The following is a 16,718-nucleotide window of genomic DNA, read 5'->3' as shown; positions in this document are numbered from 1 at the left end:
TGGTGTCTAGCATGAGGCGAACATATTCGCCCGTTATCCGGTCGCGGTGAGTCGGACTTCCGCGATTTGTCGCGCGCCCATCGGCATGTATTGTGGATAGCAACTCGGCTAGTAGGCATTAAGCTATGAAAGGTGCAATAAATGCCCTTGTGATTGTTTGCACTACGCTGTTGTCGTTCCTTTGTACCAAGAGCACGGGTGAGAACCCCCACAATACTGTTGAAGAAAGCAAAAGACGTTGAAGAAAGCAAAACTGTCAATGGCTAAACTAGCGTTTTATTGGGCGAACTTACGCCCACCAAAGGAAGTTACATTCAAAGGAGAGCAATAGCGGCGAGCACGATCGGCGGTCGTTGAAATCTGCTCAACGGGTCAAGCGCGCCGGCTTTTAAACATCAGTTGTCGAATGTTCCAGAGTAATTGCAGGGACCCGCGAGCCTTCCACAAAGTTCTACACCATTCGCGTCGCCCATACATGCAATCAGTTACACAAGGTTCGGCGACAAGAGACAGCGGATAGAAGCATCGATAACATTCCAGAAACTTCCGATACATGCAGGCGCATCCTACGCTGTGCGATAACATTTGTCAGGCGGTGAAACAAGTACACGTGTCAATACGTACCAAGAAAGTTTACAACTTTTCTGCAATGTAGTTCATAGCTCCATCAAGACCGACACATGCCTACAAATTTTGCCACCAGTCGTGGTTGCTCCGTGACTATGGTGTTCGGCTCTTGAGCACGAGGGAGCGGGGTCGAATCTCGGCCCTGCCGGCCCCATTTCAATGGAGACGAAAACACCTGTGTACTTAGATTGAGGGGCACGTTAAAGAACCGCAGGTGGCCGAAATTTCCGGATTCCTCCACTACGGCGTGCCTCATAATCGGAAAGGGGTTTTGGCACGTAAAGCCCCATAATTGAATTCTTTTTGAAAATTTTGCGGTGATCATTATGATGAGAGTATGGGTGTCCTATTTGAAATGAGGTGGTGCCACATGCTACCAAGTGTGTTATTTAGAACATTAAGGTGAATTTAAATCTTTATTCACCTTTCAGTAGCGTAGCCGGGGGTTGCTTATGGGGCTTTAACCCTTCCCCCGAAATTTTTTCGTGCTGTCATGCACCGCCGACCAAAACAACCGCGTCCCCGGAAATCATTCTGGATTTTGTCTAGAATGTATTTTTTATACTCGAAAAGGCATTTCGGCGCGATCATTGCGAAGTCTGGCTGGATTTCGTTGCAACGCCCAGGCACCGGGAGTCATATAAAGCAAGGAGCCCCATCCAAGCACAAAGTTACAAAGGCGTTTCTATGGTGAGTGGGCTCGTCGCTGCATCTCGCCCAGGCTGCGGAATCTACGGGGCGCATGAATGTGAATTCGGAAACTTTCTGGGCATAAATTTCTTATAAATTTTTATGCGAAAGCTGCATTGACATTTCAAATGTAGTGCTTTAAATCTTCAGTTCCGGAACGTTGTGGGTTAAATGTTATGAATATTAGACGCCAAAGGTGCATTGACTTTCCTAAGTCATACATCAGACTATACAACAAGACAACCCAAATCAACACACTATCAGACATGTTGACTATAGTGTACTACTCTAAAGTTGACAAAGCACGCAGCGAGGTCTGATGAGACGAAGCGTTGTGGTGGTTCATTTGCGCTCTCATGTCAGAGAAAAGAATATCAACATTTTTTTCACTTGTGCCAAAGCATCCGTGTGAAGATGCTAAAGCCAGCAAAGGTAACAACGTTCTTATTTTTCTACTTTAACTTTTATTCGCGAGGACACATTGAGGCTCTTCGATTTTTTTGTTCTCGCTAGCGGTGGGCTGCCAGAGCCAGGAAGAGCGGATGCATTCGTCTCGTGTTGCCCGGACCACCACGCGGCCCACTTCGGTGCGCGTTCGTTTTTCTCTGGCCGAGTGGATTTTCGCATGGTACAGTTTTGAAAGCTTTCTGGTTAGCAGACCAGAAAAAGAAGCAATCGTCACTGGGGACTCGAATGATGGCAACGCGTTCACTGGAGCGCAACCTCTCCAGAAAGTCTTGTCTCGCCGGTGTAGGATACCGAGGAGTATGCGTAGGATCCTCTGTGGACAAATCATCTCGTTTTCTTGGATATTCCTTTGGTAGGCGCACAAAGTAGGCCCTTGATTTTGATCAACATGCTTTCCTTCGCGTTCTTTTTTTTTTCGTTTCGGTGGCCCAGCCCCACAAAACAAGAAAAAAACAAAACAAAAGACGTTGTTGCGGAGCAGCGAATTGTCGCATGGTGAGAATTCGATTCTGTTACTTCTTCTTTTACGGAAACTAATGGGCCACGCAACGCACCACTTGCCGGATACTCTTATTGTATTACAGCGAGAGCAAATATGTGGACACTCCAGGCGTATTCCTGCCGTGGCCCTCACCCACATGCTCCATACAAATTCCAAGGGTGATAACATCGTGACTGCGCGCCGCAAGCTGCATGTACGAGTGACAGCGCGGGGGGGGGGGGGGGTGAGTGGCATGGGTGAGCCGACGATGGTGGCTCAGTCTTGTGTGCGCAAGGGAGAAAAGCGGGGAGGAAGCGCGCCGTCTTCGGTCGCGCGCGAGAACTAGGGGGAATGGAGGGACGGGGAACCTTAGGATTCTGCGAAGCTGTGATTTCGCAAAATGTTTACTTGCCTTGTTTGACGCATTATATACAGTGACTGTTTCTTAGATGCCTAGATTTGTTGGAGACTTACACGTATATTTCATTTTCTTGTTGGGAGGTTTGGTGTATACGTGCAGTGAACTTTGTTTCCAGTGACACTTTTTTGTCCTTTGTTGCGCTGTCTCATCGCGTTTGTATATTCCATTGCATCTTTGCATTTGTAATGGTTTCTTGGTTTCTTTGCATTTGAGTCAAATGAAATTGAGCCAACTAACCCCGCACAAAATAGGTTGGGTTAATTATCACCGAGGCATGTGTGTAGGCCTCAGGCGTCTCTCAATTACAAATGTGACACGCAGGTACGAGGATGAATGTTCTTTAATACTCTCATACACTGGGTTGAACATGTTTACATGACATAATGGATGCTCAAGAAGTTTAACACCGTGGTGTCGTGAGGTTTTTGACAGCTGAAGGTGTTTTCCAAAAAGAAAATAGACGCCGTATGGCTGCCTTTTGCGTTGAACATTACCCGCCGTCGTCGCCCCGTGGCTATGGTGTTGGACTGCTGAGCACAAGGTCGCGGGAGCGAATCCCGGCCATGGCGGCCGCATTTCGATGGAGTCGAAATGCGAAGCACCCGTGTACTTAGATTTAGGTGCACGTTAAAGAACCCCAGGTGGTCCAAATTTCCGGAGTACCCCACTACGGTGTGCCTCGTAATCAGAAAGTGGTTTTGGCACGTAAAACCCCATACTTTTTACGTTGAACATTACATTTCATTGGACACTGCGAAGCGTTGCAGCGAATGGTTCAAAAAGGTACGTGGAAAGTTGCAAAGACGATACTAAACCAGGCTACCGTGCAATCACTCCCAACACAATTGCAAAGGTTGATGAGCTGATTAGACAAAAAGGGAGTATAAGCATCGATGAACTAGCAAAACGTGTGAACATCAGTCACGGTTCGGCTCACACTCCTTCATGAACATCTCGGTTATCTGCTCTTGTGTGCTGTTGCAGTTGGCGTTGTAGCACCCCGTGCAAAAGGGATGCTCGACCGCCTTGCCTCATCGAAACGAAGGGTGAATTCCCAATTTGTTGTGGTTGTCTCGAGGGGTTGCCAGTCTGGCTGACGCCCCCACAGTGCTTACAGGCCCCTTTGTGTGTGTGCAACTTTCCTTTCCACGAACTGTCAAGCTCTAGAAGACAACTTCTGCCAACCAACGTCACCTAGAAGAATAGATCAATTGCCCATCCACAATCAGACGCGCTTTCCGCGAACCAAACAGGCCACACTGGTTGCCGCCAGAGGAAGCAAGCCCGCACCACCTCATCTGGGAGCATGAATCAGCAGACCCATCCCCCACTCAGGCCTGCGGGTTGCCCCTGCGGAAGCAAGCACGTACCACCTCACCTGGGAGCATGTACCAGCAGCCCCATCCCCGACCAGGCACCAGGGTTGCCACCAGTGGAGGTGGGGCCGTGCAACCTCATCGGGGGGGAGGATGAGCTGCCCATTCATAACCACACTTAGTGCCTGTGACGTGATGTTAATGTGAGCAAGATCCCGCCTACGAATTTAGTGGCCCTATTTAAAGGATACCGCAATCTACTTTTTCACTTCATTCTCTTCTCATTTTTCACCAAAAATTGAATAAACTGTGTAAGTTTCGCACTAGAAGCCGTCTCGTCCCTGCCTGATCACCATGGTCTACCGGACGCCTGCAGCCCCACGACAACGCCACGCTAACCAATAGCAACACCGGTCGGGCTTCGAAAATCAGGCATCGCAACAACTGATCGGCAGTGGTGGGGTACGCTATCCTGGAGAACGCAACAGTGCGCAATTGATGTCCGACATTATGAACCACCGGCAGAAGACGGAGAGGTTCGGCGCTGCTTTGACTCATCTGATCCGGTACACAATATGGGTCACAGCTTCTTGTCTACAGTTGTGACAGGGGACGAGTCATCGTCCCACTACTACGAGCCTGAAACGCGATGAGAAAGCTTACAGTGGAAATATTTGAGTTCACTATGCTCAAAGAAAGCAGAGGCCGTCATTTCCGCAGGAAAAGTGTTGTTGACTTTGTTTTTCGGTCGTCAGGGGCCATTACTGATCGACTTTGCTAAATCTGGAGAGACTATCAATCGTTTCCGGTATTGTGAAACGGCGGATTGGCAGCGTGTCGCAATCAAGAACAAACGAAGTCGAAAATTGACGAATGGGGTCATCTTGCTCAAAGGCAATGCCCGTCCCGACGTCGCTGATGTGGTTAACAGAAAACTAGTAAAGTTCAAACGGCAAACACTGAAACATCCGCCATACAGCCCGCGCCTGTCCTGTGTGTTTCCTTCTTTGTCCTTTGTTGTTTGCCTGGTTACATGATGCATTCCAATATCGACCACCATCTAGCCCGCCAGCCCTGTTAAATGCAGCCCAGACCTGTCGCCTTGGGATTACAACATTTTGGGGTCACTGAAAAAACAATTTAAGGGAACCTGATTCGTATCGCACGATGACGTGAAAGAGTCAGTTACACACTTTCTGAAGTAGCAACCCAAGGAGTTTTATGAGACGGGAGTTACGCGACTAGTGAGTGAGTGGGGCAAATGTCTACATGCTCATGGAGGCTACATTTAAATAAAATACCCCGGTTGTCATATATTCGCATTGGTTCACTTTCATTTGTCTTGCCCTCCTATATTTTGCAGAACCTCTGCTTTCTATTTAGTATTTTCTCTGTTGAGACTATAATTTCGGTGCAGTAACTCACGATACACGACCGGTGACAGCTACTCCTGCGCAATACATTGAAACAAAGGACAGCGTCATTGACATTTTTCCCTGGCCATTGCATATGTACAAAAATGTAAACAAAGTTCTTGAATAACAAAGTTTCATTAATATGTTTGTCCTTAACTTGCTCATTTCATGGCCTTTACACCTTTAATATCAGCGGCATGCACTCCCTTGCTGGTTTTGAACTGATATATTTCACAAGTTACTGTGATATTTTCATTACTTATAAAATAGAAAACAATATGGAAGCATTGATGTCAGTAATTTCGGGCTAAAATTTTGGGACACACGAGTACATTTTTTTGCAAAAAATATACAGGTTGTCCCACATGATTTGAGCCATAGTTTTAAAAATGAAAGGCACCATGGTCGCGAGTTGAAGCGAATGCATAGTGTTGGCATTGGCCTAAGGTTAGTTACTCAGGCGATTTTTTATTTTCCCCTTAAGTAACGGATTAGTTATGTTTAAGTAATCACCTTTTTAAGTATTGGCTGCAGACCTCAATTGTCATACGCAAATTGTAGAGCCCCCTGAGAAACCTCTAAATAAATTGTTTCCAACACGACATATCTCACGTGGCCCTTTTTCCGCGTTCCAAAAAAAGCCAGCGAAATATGAAAAAATACTTCGTGACGGGGCACTTGCGCACTGTTATTATGCTGCTCTCAAGCGTGCCATGGGTGAACAAGGTCGGCAACGCTCGGCCAGGAGCATGCACTTGCACCGGCTTGCGATCAGAGCCGCATGTCCAGATACCAACACCAGGCATAAAACCCTGTCGCGGGTCAGTTTCGCTGCAGCCGACCTCGCGATTCAGTGGGTCGGGACGGCCCGCACGAGAGAGCAGTCGCAGCGCATGCTTCTACCTCAATATTTCGGGCATTAAAATGAAATTATGTACTGTAAAGAAGAAGACGCGCCTCGCGGCACAGACACATCGCCAACGCGCGGCTCGGCTCCGCTCGCGCTGTTGATTACTGTCGCCTTTTTTGGACAGTGCTTCGGGCTGTCTCGCCGTTCCCGGTCGCTGCGCTTTTGCCTTAGAAGCCGCGAATAAACCTCTTCTCAATTGGTGGAGGTGCTGGGACTCAAACCCCGTCGCTTGTAACCCTGGAGCTGCGATCAAGAACGCTATCGCCCGCCATGACCGACAGCTGATCCCAAACGACGCCGACGCCACAGTCCGTCACTTGCACCGGCGTTGCACGACAACGCGACCCCAAGATCTTCAGCGGTGCAGACGACGAAGACGTAGAAGACTGGTTGGCGTCATATGAACGGGTGAGCGCGCACTACAAGTGGGATGATCCAGCGAAGTTAACCCACGTCATCTTTTATCTGGCTGGTGTTGCCCAACTCTGGTTTCACAACCACGAAAGTGACTTACCCACATGGTCAATCTTCAAGACAACCTTTACAGAAGTGTTCGGCCGACCCGCTGTTCGCAAACTGCGCGCTGAACAACGCTTGCGCGCCCGAGCACAGCAGACGGCAGAAACATTCACGAGCTACATTGAAGACGTCGTGGACCTGTGTAAACGAGTCAACGCGGCAATTCCCGAAGCTGAGCGAATTCACCATATACTGAAGGGCATCGATGACGGCGCTTTCCAGATGCTTCTAGCCAGGAATCCGCGCACTGTGTCCGAAGTCGTCAGCCTATGCCAAAGTTATGATGAGTTACGGAAGCAACGCGCTTCGACTCGGCGTGCTCTGGGCAGCGACGACTTGGTGGCAAGCCTTGACAGCATGTACGACCCATGCTCATTACTTCAACGGGTCAAGGACTTCGTGCGTGAGGAAGTTGCCCGCCAACTTTCTTTAGTCCCCTTCACTCAGGAGCCCACCTCCCGTCTTCCAAACACGCTCCGCACTCTCATCTCCGAAGAGGTCGCTCAAGTTGTCCCTTCCGCACACCATCAGCCGCCTGCAGCCACGAATCTCAACTCTGCTCTGGCAGTGCAGCCTGTCGCGACTCCTCCCACCTATGCGCAGCCAGTCCTGCCTGTGGCCGCGCCTCTTACGTACGCGCAGGCAGTACGCCGGCCTCCGCCTGCGTCTTTCGCGACCCATTCCCAACCGGTGCCACCGGAAGCCCATGCTGCATCTTGGACCGCACCGAGAGCTAATCCTTGGAGGACGCCTGATAATCGTCCCATCTGCTATTCTTGCTGCACTCCTGGACACGTCGCCCGATATTGCCGACGTCGGCCTCAAGCGTTCGGCGACGCCTCTCGGCCCTTCCAGTACGGCAGCCAGCCCTTTCGCCAACACGCCACTCCTTCCCCCAACCGTATGCTCGTGCTGACCTTCCAGAATTTCCTTCGCGTCGCTCGCCATCCCCTCGCCGACGCTCGCTCTCTCCAATGCGTCGGCGACCCGCACCACCTGACCAGGAAAACTGAACGTCGCAGTTCACGAGGCAAGAACTGCGCCCCATTCGAACTGCAAGTCCTCGCGCCTGTCCTGCTAACCTGGTCGAAATTAGTGTAGAAGGTGTTCCTGCATTCGCTCTTGTGAATACCGGCGCAGCCGTTTCTGTGATAGCCGCCAGACTGTGCCGTTCGCTGCGCAAGGTGACCACGCCGCTTTCTGGACTGTCGCTTCGTACGGCAAGCGCTCAGCACGTCACTCCGCACGCAGCCTGTACTGTACGTGTGCTTATTCACGGCATTGTTTACATAGTCGAGTGCATTGTTCTTCCCACCTGCTCGCATGACGTCATCCTCGGATGGGACTTCTTATCCCGTCATAAAGCCGGGATCGACTGCGCACGCGCCGAAGTTGAATTTTCCCCTTGTGACGCACCCTTGCACGAAGATTGTGACCGCCCTTCTAAACTTACCGTGCGTGAGGACACAGATATTCCACCTGGCTCCTTCGCTCTCGTACCCGTCTCTTGCGATGCCATCACTGATGCAACGGTCCTCTTCACACCTTCCGACGTCTTCATGAGCCGTAAATCTCTCCGACTACCCTTCGCAACACTTGACATGGCTGGCGGCTGTAGCAACATATACTTTTGCAATCCACTCTGTGCGCCTATTACATTGCTCGTTGGTGAATGCCTTGGCATCGTGGAACTCCTGGACTCTTCGTCTTTGGTTGACGTCCCCGGAGACTCTTTTGATGTCAACTCCGGCCAGTCGTCTTCGATTTCCGCGCTTGAAGAGACGTCCAAGGATGCATTCTCGAGTGCCATCGCCGATACCCTCACACCTGCCGAACGCGCCGACCTTCTTGATCTCCTGCACCACTTTAGACGTTCATTCGACGTTTCGCAACCTCGCTTGGGCCGCACGTCGGAAGTGCAGCACCACATTGACACCGGTTCACATCAGCCGTTACGTCAACGACCCTACCGCATCTCGGCCGAAGAGCGTCGTGTCATTACCACCCAAGTCGAAGATATGCTGCGCCGTGACGTTATTCAACCTTCGCACAGTCCCTGGGCATCGCCTGTCGTTCTCGTTCGCAAGAAGGATGGGTCTATTCGCTTTTGCGTCGACTACAGTCGGCTAAATAAGGTAACGCGCAAAGACGTCTATCCTTTGCCGCGCATCGACGTCGCCCTCGACAGTCTTCAGGGAGCAGAATTCTTCTCGTCCCTTGACTTGCGTTCGGGGTACTGGCAGGTACCGATGGCTGCAGCCGATCGCCAGAAAACCGCATTCATTACGCCTGACGGCTTATATGAATTTAACGTAATGCCGTTCGGGCTTTGTAACGCCCCTGCCACCTTTGAACGACTCATGGACAACACGCTGCGTGGCCTCAAGTGGTCCATATGTCTGTGTTACCTCGACGATGTCGTGGTTTTCTCGCCTGATTTTCCGACTCACCTGCTCCGCCTCAGACTTGTTTTGACCTGTCTAACGAACGCTGGCCTCCAACTCAACCTCAAGAAGTGCCGCTTCGCCGCGCGAGAGTTCACCATTTTAGGCCACGTTGTGTCCAAGCACGGCGTTCTACTCGATCCTGCAAAACTTCGAGCAGTCGCTGAGTTTCCGAAGCCTCAGACCATCAAAGAACTTCGGAGCTTTGTGGGCCTATGCTCATATTTCCGGCGCTTTATATGATGCTCATATGCTCATATATTGGCGCCATCGACTCAGCTTCTGCGCGGTGACACCACCCTCTCCTCCTGGTCCCCTGCATGTGACTCCGCCTTCGCTACGCTGCGTCGTCTTCTCACCTCCCCACCTATTCTTCGCCATTTCGACCCGTCGGCTGCAACTGAGGTACCCACAGATGCCGGCGGGGTCGGTCTCGGCGCTGTCCTCGCCCAACGAAAGCCAGGCTACCCCGAATACGTAGTCGCCTATGCGAGTCGCACGCTGACGAAGCCTGAGGCCAATTACAGCGTGACCGAAAAAGAGTGCTTGGCCTTAGTATGGGCACTTGGCAAGTTCGGACCATACCAGTACGGGCACCCATTCGACTTGGTCACAGATCACCACGCGCTTTGTTGGCTTGCCAACTTGAAAGATCCCACTGGCCGCCTAGCCCGTTGGGCATTACGCATACAAGAGTACGATATTCGCGTCGTATACCGCAGTGGGCGAACACACTCCGACGCCGACGCCCTGTCTCGTTCACCTTTACCTCCAGACTCGGCCTGCGGAACAACTTCCGCACACTCCATCTCATCTCTCGACATGGACTCCTTTGCCACCACACAACGTCGTGACCCGTGGATCGCTTCTCTTTTCGACTATCTTTCTGGATCATTGACCATCCCTGTATCCCGAACCCTCCGACGCCAAGCAGTTCATTTTGCCGTTCGTGACCAGCTGCTCCACCGACGCAGTTACTCTCCTGAAGGCCGTCGGTGGCTTCTGGTGATTCCCCGCAGCTTAAGGTCACAAATATGTGCCGCTTTCCACAACGATCCACAGTGTGGCCACGCCGGAGTCTTCAAGACGTACGAACGAATTCGCCACCGCTACTACTGGCGCGGCATGTGCAATTTTGTACAAAAGTTTGTTCGGTGCTGTCTTGACTGTCAACGCCGCAAATCGCCGCCTTTACGCCCGTCTGATGCCTTGCAGCCGCTCCCGTGCCCTGCCACACCCTTCGATCGCGGCGGCATCGACCTATACGGCCCGCTTCCTATGACGCCAGACGGCAATCGGTGGATCGTAGTTGCTGTTGACCACTTGACACGCTACGACGAAACTGCTGCTTTACCAAGTGCTACGGCACGGGATGTAGCCTTTTTCGTTCTACATCGCTTCGTGCTTCGACACGGCGCACCTCGAGAGCTCCTCAGCGATCGAGGTCGCGCCTTCCTCTCCGAAGTCGTCAAAAGTTTGCTCTCGGAATGCCGTATTATTCATCGGACAAGCACGGCATACCATCCCCAGACTAACGGACTCACAGAGCGATTTAACCGCACACTTGGTGACATGCTGTCGATGTACGTGGCATCTGATCATGGTAACTGGGACCGCATCCTTCCATTCATCACGTTCGCGTACAACACCGCGATCCAGGCCACTACGGGATTTTCACCTTTCTTCCTCCTGTATGGCCGCCAGCCTACGCATACCATCGACACGCTCCTTCCATACCGTTCTGACGCCTCCGAGTGTCTACCTGTGTCCGACGTCGCCCGACAGGCCGAAGAATGCCGCCAGCTAGAGCGCTCCTTTACGGCCGAGCAACAGCAGCGCCAGAAACAAAACCGCACCGACACGCTTCCGAGCACCACCTACGCTCCAGGCGTTCTTGTGTGGTTGTCTGTGCCTTTCCAGACTCCGGGGCTTTCCTGGAAACTCGTCCCAAAATTCGAAGGGCCTTACCGAGTCTTGGAGCAAACATCTCCGGTGAATTTTCTAATTGAGCCACTGTCACCACCTGAAGACTTGCGCCGGCGTGGACGTGACATTGTCCACGTCTCGCGTCTCAAGCCCTACCACGACCCTCTGCCTCCTGATTCTTAAGGCGCCAGGATGGCTCTTTTTGTCCGGGGGGAGATTGTAAAGAAGAAGACGCGCCTCGCGGCACAGACACATCGCCAACGCGCGGCTCGGCTCCGCTCGCGCTGTTGATTACTGTCGCCTTTTTTGGTCAGTGCTTCGGGCTGTCTCGCCGTTCCCGGTCGCTGCGCTTTTGCCTTAGGAGCCGCCAATAAACCTCTTCTCAGTACGTAGGCTTTTGGTGCTGTTCAAGTGGAATCGTAAATAGCCTGCAGTAGCGGCATGGTACTGAGCTGAAAGCAGTGGTTCTACATAATAGTTCTCCCCGCTGCCCCTATTGAAACAAAGGGGACGCTATAGCTGTTTTATTTGGTAAAAATAAAGTTCAAATTATGAAGTATGTGTAGGCGGTGTTCAAAGTATGATGCAATTGAGGGAAGTTGCAATAAAGTACATGATATCACATTCTGTAATGTGTGAAGAAGACGACGCCGATGGTGGCCTTGGGGACGACGCAGCTGGGCGAACGGCAGCGGCGACTGTGTGGCGATGGCGACCGGCTTGTCGCAGTGGCTGGAGCGATGTCAGGTGAGTCTTCAGCCTCGGTGGAGAGTGCAGCTGGGCGAGGATTCAGTGGGGAGCGGACGGTAGGCGGGAAAGCTTGGTCGTGAGTGGACTGGCCAGGAACTTCGGCAGTGAGGAGAGATGTGGCCCACACGTCCACAATAAAAGCATATGGGTTTATCATCATGTGTGCGCCATTCGGCCGGGTGGCGACATCTCGGATATGGACTGTATTGGCTCCGGTGCACAGGGGCAGAGGCAGCAGGGGAAGCAAAGTCAGGCTGGTTGGCGGAGCAGGTGGACGGAAGAACCACATTGGCAAGTTCTTGACGAATGACCTACTCAATGAGAGCCAGGAGCGGCCGAGAATCGTCGAAGCACTGCGTCACTGGCGTGGTAGGAGACGCAGCTTTGATTTCTCGCCGGACGATACGTACGACGTTCTCGCAGGAGGTGGGCTCACGCGGTAGACAAATATCTTCGCACGTCGATGAAGGTGCGATATTGGGTAGACACGTAAACTGTTGAACTATGTGTGATGGCTCTTCGCGTCTTCAAAGCGGGGACATTCGGTAATGATTTTATTGTCCGTTGTTATATTCTTGTAAACAAGCAGGTTAAACGCGTCGTCCGCGATGCATATTAAAACGTGACTGACCCTGTCTGCCTCTGCCATATTAGTATCGATCTCCGGGAAAGAGCGAGGACATCCTGGATGTACGCCACGTTATACTCAGTGGACGTCTATGCACCCGTCCCAATGTCCTTCTTTGCAGCACGTTGGCGGCCGACTGGTTTACCGAACAAATTTCTAAGCTTCTGTTTCGATTTGTCCGAACTTGTAATCTCTTCTTCATGTGTCTCGAACCACACCCGCCCTGTTTTCTTTAGGTAGAAAATTATATTAGCAAGCATAAGCGTGTTATCCCACCTGTTGTGTGCGCTGACCCGTTCATAATTCTCCAGCCAGTCATCGATGTCCACGTTGTCAATTCCAGAAAGCATGCCGGGGTCGCGAGACTGGGCATGAATGACCATCGGTTGGCGACGACGGGGCCACGGTTGAAGACTCTCCTTTCCATGACATGGGGGCCAGGTTACATCCGCCGCGGAGCTCCGTCTTGCGCAAGTGATTACCTAGCAACTCCACCAATAATGTTACGGGAAGGAAGAAGCGCATTCACCGCAAAACACCGCATTCGTCACTCCAGACGGCCTATATAAGTTCAGGGTAAGGCCTTTTGGCTTGTGCAATGCCCCGGCAACCTTTGAATGGATGTTGGACATGCTCTTGCGTGGCTTGAAATGGTCCATTTGTTTTTGCTACTTGGATGACGTCATCGTATTCCCTTCAACATCTGCGGCCCATCTAGAAAGACTTTCATCTGTTCCTTCTGTTTTTCGCACCGCTGGTTTGCAGCTCGAATCGTCCAAGTGCCACTTCGGTCACCACCAAATAACCATACTCGGACATAGCAATCTCATCGATTGGTCAGGCATTCACCCCGACCCAGCTAAAGTTCATGCTGTGCAGAATTTCCCCGTACGAACTTGCACCAAAGATCTTCGAAGCTTTCTTGGCCTTTACTCTTACTTCCGTAGGTTTGTGGAAAATTTCGCCCATGTTGCCCGTCCCCTGACCGACCTCCTCAAGAAAGACGTTCCTTTCTGCTGGGGCTCTGAACAAGCGTCGGCTCTCTCGCAGCTCGTCACGCTGCTCACCACACCTCCTGTTCTCGCCCAATTTGACGCCCCCGCTCCGGGAGAAATGTGCCCTGACGCCAGTGGCTACGGCATCGGCCCAATTTTAGCTCAACGCCAATGTAGGCACAACCGCGTATCGCCTACGCCAGCCGCTTCCTCTCTCCAGCCAAGCGCAATTACTCGATTACAGAGCGCGAGTGCCTCGCCCTCATTTGGGCGGTGGGCAAGTTCCGACCCTACATGTATGGTCGACCATTTACAGTTACAACCGACCACCACGCCCTTTGTTGGCTTTCCTCCCTCAAGGATCCCACCGGACACCTCGGTCGCTGGACCCTGCGGCTGCAAGAATACACATGCACTGTAGTCTACAAGTCGGGTCGTCTACATCAGGATGCCGACTGCCTGTCTCGTCATCCCGTCAATGCACCTGACGCTTTAGTGGATGTCGCATTGATGTGCGTTCTTTCGCTCTCCGCCTTGAAAGATTGGTGCTGAACAACAACGCGATCAGTCGTTACGGCACATTATCGAAATCCTGCTCTCTGATCCGTGCGACCCATCCCTGCACATGTTCGTACTACAAAATGTCATCCTGTATCACCGGAACATGCACCCCGATGGGCCCGAGCTGCTAACCGTCATTCCGTCTCAACTTCGACAGATTGTACTCCAGTAACTGCACGGCGTTCCCACCGCTGGACACCTTGACGTCGCTGGGACCTATGACCGAATTCAGCGACGGTTTTTCTGGCCCCATCTCAGCCGCTCCGTTCGGCGCTATGTTGCCGCGTGTGAGTCGTGTCAACGCCGCAAAAAAACATGTGCATCCTGCTGGTCTTCTGCAGCCTTTGGATATACCGACCGACCCTTTTCTTCGCGTTGGCATTGATCTTCTCGGACCATTTTCTATATCAAAAGACGGAAATAGGTTGATTGCCGTCGCTACGGACTATACAACCCGCTATGCCATTGCTAGAGCCCTACCGGCCAGTTGCGCTACAGACGTCGCTGACTTCTTGCTTTACGACGTTATCTTACGTCATGGTGCACCTGGTAAACTTCTCACCGATCGCGGAAGATACTTTCTTGCCAAAGTCATAGATGACTTACTTCCTTCATGTGCAACTAAACACAAGCTTAATACCGCTTACCATCCTCAAGCTAACGGTCTTACCGAACGCCTGAACCGCATATTAACTGACATACTAGCAACGTATGTTTCATCCGATCATCGCGACTGGGACACTGCTCTACCATTTGTCACGTTCGCCTACAATTCGCCGCGTCACAACACAGCTGGCTACTCATCCTTCCATCTCTTCTTCGGCCGTGAGCCGGCTTGGCCTTTCGAGACTCTTCTTTCGACCACGCTCGACTCGCCGACACAGTACACTCCGGATGTCATAATCACAGCGACCTAAGCACGCCACATTGCCCGCATTTGTCTTTCTGCTTCGCAGGCACGCCAGGAGTGCCGTTACGACGAGTGCCATCACGACGTGGAGTACGAACCAGGTGCTCTTGTGCTAGTTTGGTCGCCAACTCGGCGTGTTGGTCTTTCGGAAAAACTTCTCTCTAGCATCCTCTCGGCCCTTACCACATCCTTCGCCAGGTGACCCCTGTCACGTATGAAGTGTCTACACTGGATGCCGCCGTGCCTTCACCTCTCTCTTGCATCATCCAGGTAAGCCGTCTGAAACCGTACCTTTCTCGGACCGATGAGCCGCATCACTACGGTGCTTTTTCCGACGGGGGTGATGTAACATTCTGTAACGTGGAGAGAATAGGACGCTGATGGTCGCCTTCGGGACGACGAAGGAGAGTTGAGCTTTTTCGTGGCTCTAGGCTGGTTGGCTCCGCCATTAAAAGCTATCTGTGAATAGCCGTACGCTTCTTCCTTCCCGTAACATCATTTATAGGCTTGGAAGCATTAATAGGGCATTTAATTATTATAAACGGAACAGAATTTAGCCCAAGGCCCTGTGAGAAATACAAATGTCATCAAGGTCGAACTTAGATATTGTACGGACAACATTGCAGTAGGTGAAAATACAAAGGTATTCTGATGCGTGCTGTTCATTTACATCCTTTGTAAAAAATTGGTTTAGCAAATGCTAGAAAGCGGGATATGCAGCCGTTTTCTACTATTACTGTAAGTTTTTTAGGGAATTCTAAATTACGCTGAGCTTAAATTTGGTGAAAGTGGGGACCGTGTTACGCGTAATGTGCGGCGTAACTTGAGCGTTTCTGGCTTAATTAGGAGCTTTGAATATTATGAAAGAGCCCTCAATCATTGTTTTGATTTTCTATTTTCATGCGCGCGTTACATGCAACATTTGCATTGCGTGTCTCTAGCGTGTTCAGCATACCAAACGAAGCAGCTTGTTCATAATTGGTTAAATTTAGAATAAAGCTATGGTGATGTCATAGCCCAGTTCAAAGTGTGTGCATTTATCATTGGAATAAATTCCTTATACAAGCATTCCGAAGCGTTACAAATGCGATTTATGAATGACCCCAAATTTAGATCCCGGCCTTGTGAGAGCTGTAAGTGCTACCCAGATAAAGTATAGCGAAAATGGGGATAACATTATGGCAAATGAGCATTCTAAGTAAAACGTGTGGGGTTAAATTACAGCCTTTGTAAAAAAAAACATTTTAGCAAGTGCGTGAAAGCAACGTTATACGCGGGCAAGGAACGAAAAGAAAGGCTCCAGAAGTACCCTTAAGAACTGCTTTGGGGCGTCCGCAGTAGGTGTTGTTTAAAACAGTGTCGTTTCCTGCGGCCTCGAATAGATTGGTAAGACGGGATGCTGTTTCAGTGAACGAATAAAGGAGGGCAACAATCATATATTTAACTCCGTTTCTGGTGATCACGGCATCCATTGCCGAGGCCATCATTACAAACCCATATTCGAAGGCACACAGATTATCATTCGGCACAAAAGCAAACAAACCAGAGAGATTATTGAAGGGTATGAAGTTCCCAAGTCTGAAGAGCGCTGTGAAAGTGCCCGTTCATTGTCACTCTGAGATAAAGAAGTGCACTATTTAAATACATGACCTTTATG

The sequence above is a fragment of the Dermacentor andersoni genome, chromosome 1, assembly GCF_023375885.2.
Source record: "Dermacentor andersoni chromosome 1, qqDerAnde1_hic_scaffold, whole genome shotgun sequence".
NCBI classification, from domain to species: domain Eukaryota; kingdom Metazoa; phylum Arthropoda; class Arachnida; order Ixodida; family Ixodidae; genus Dermacentor; species Dermacentor andersoni.
Note: the sequence above shows the minus strand (reverse complement) of the source record.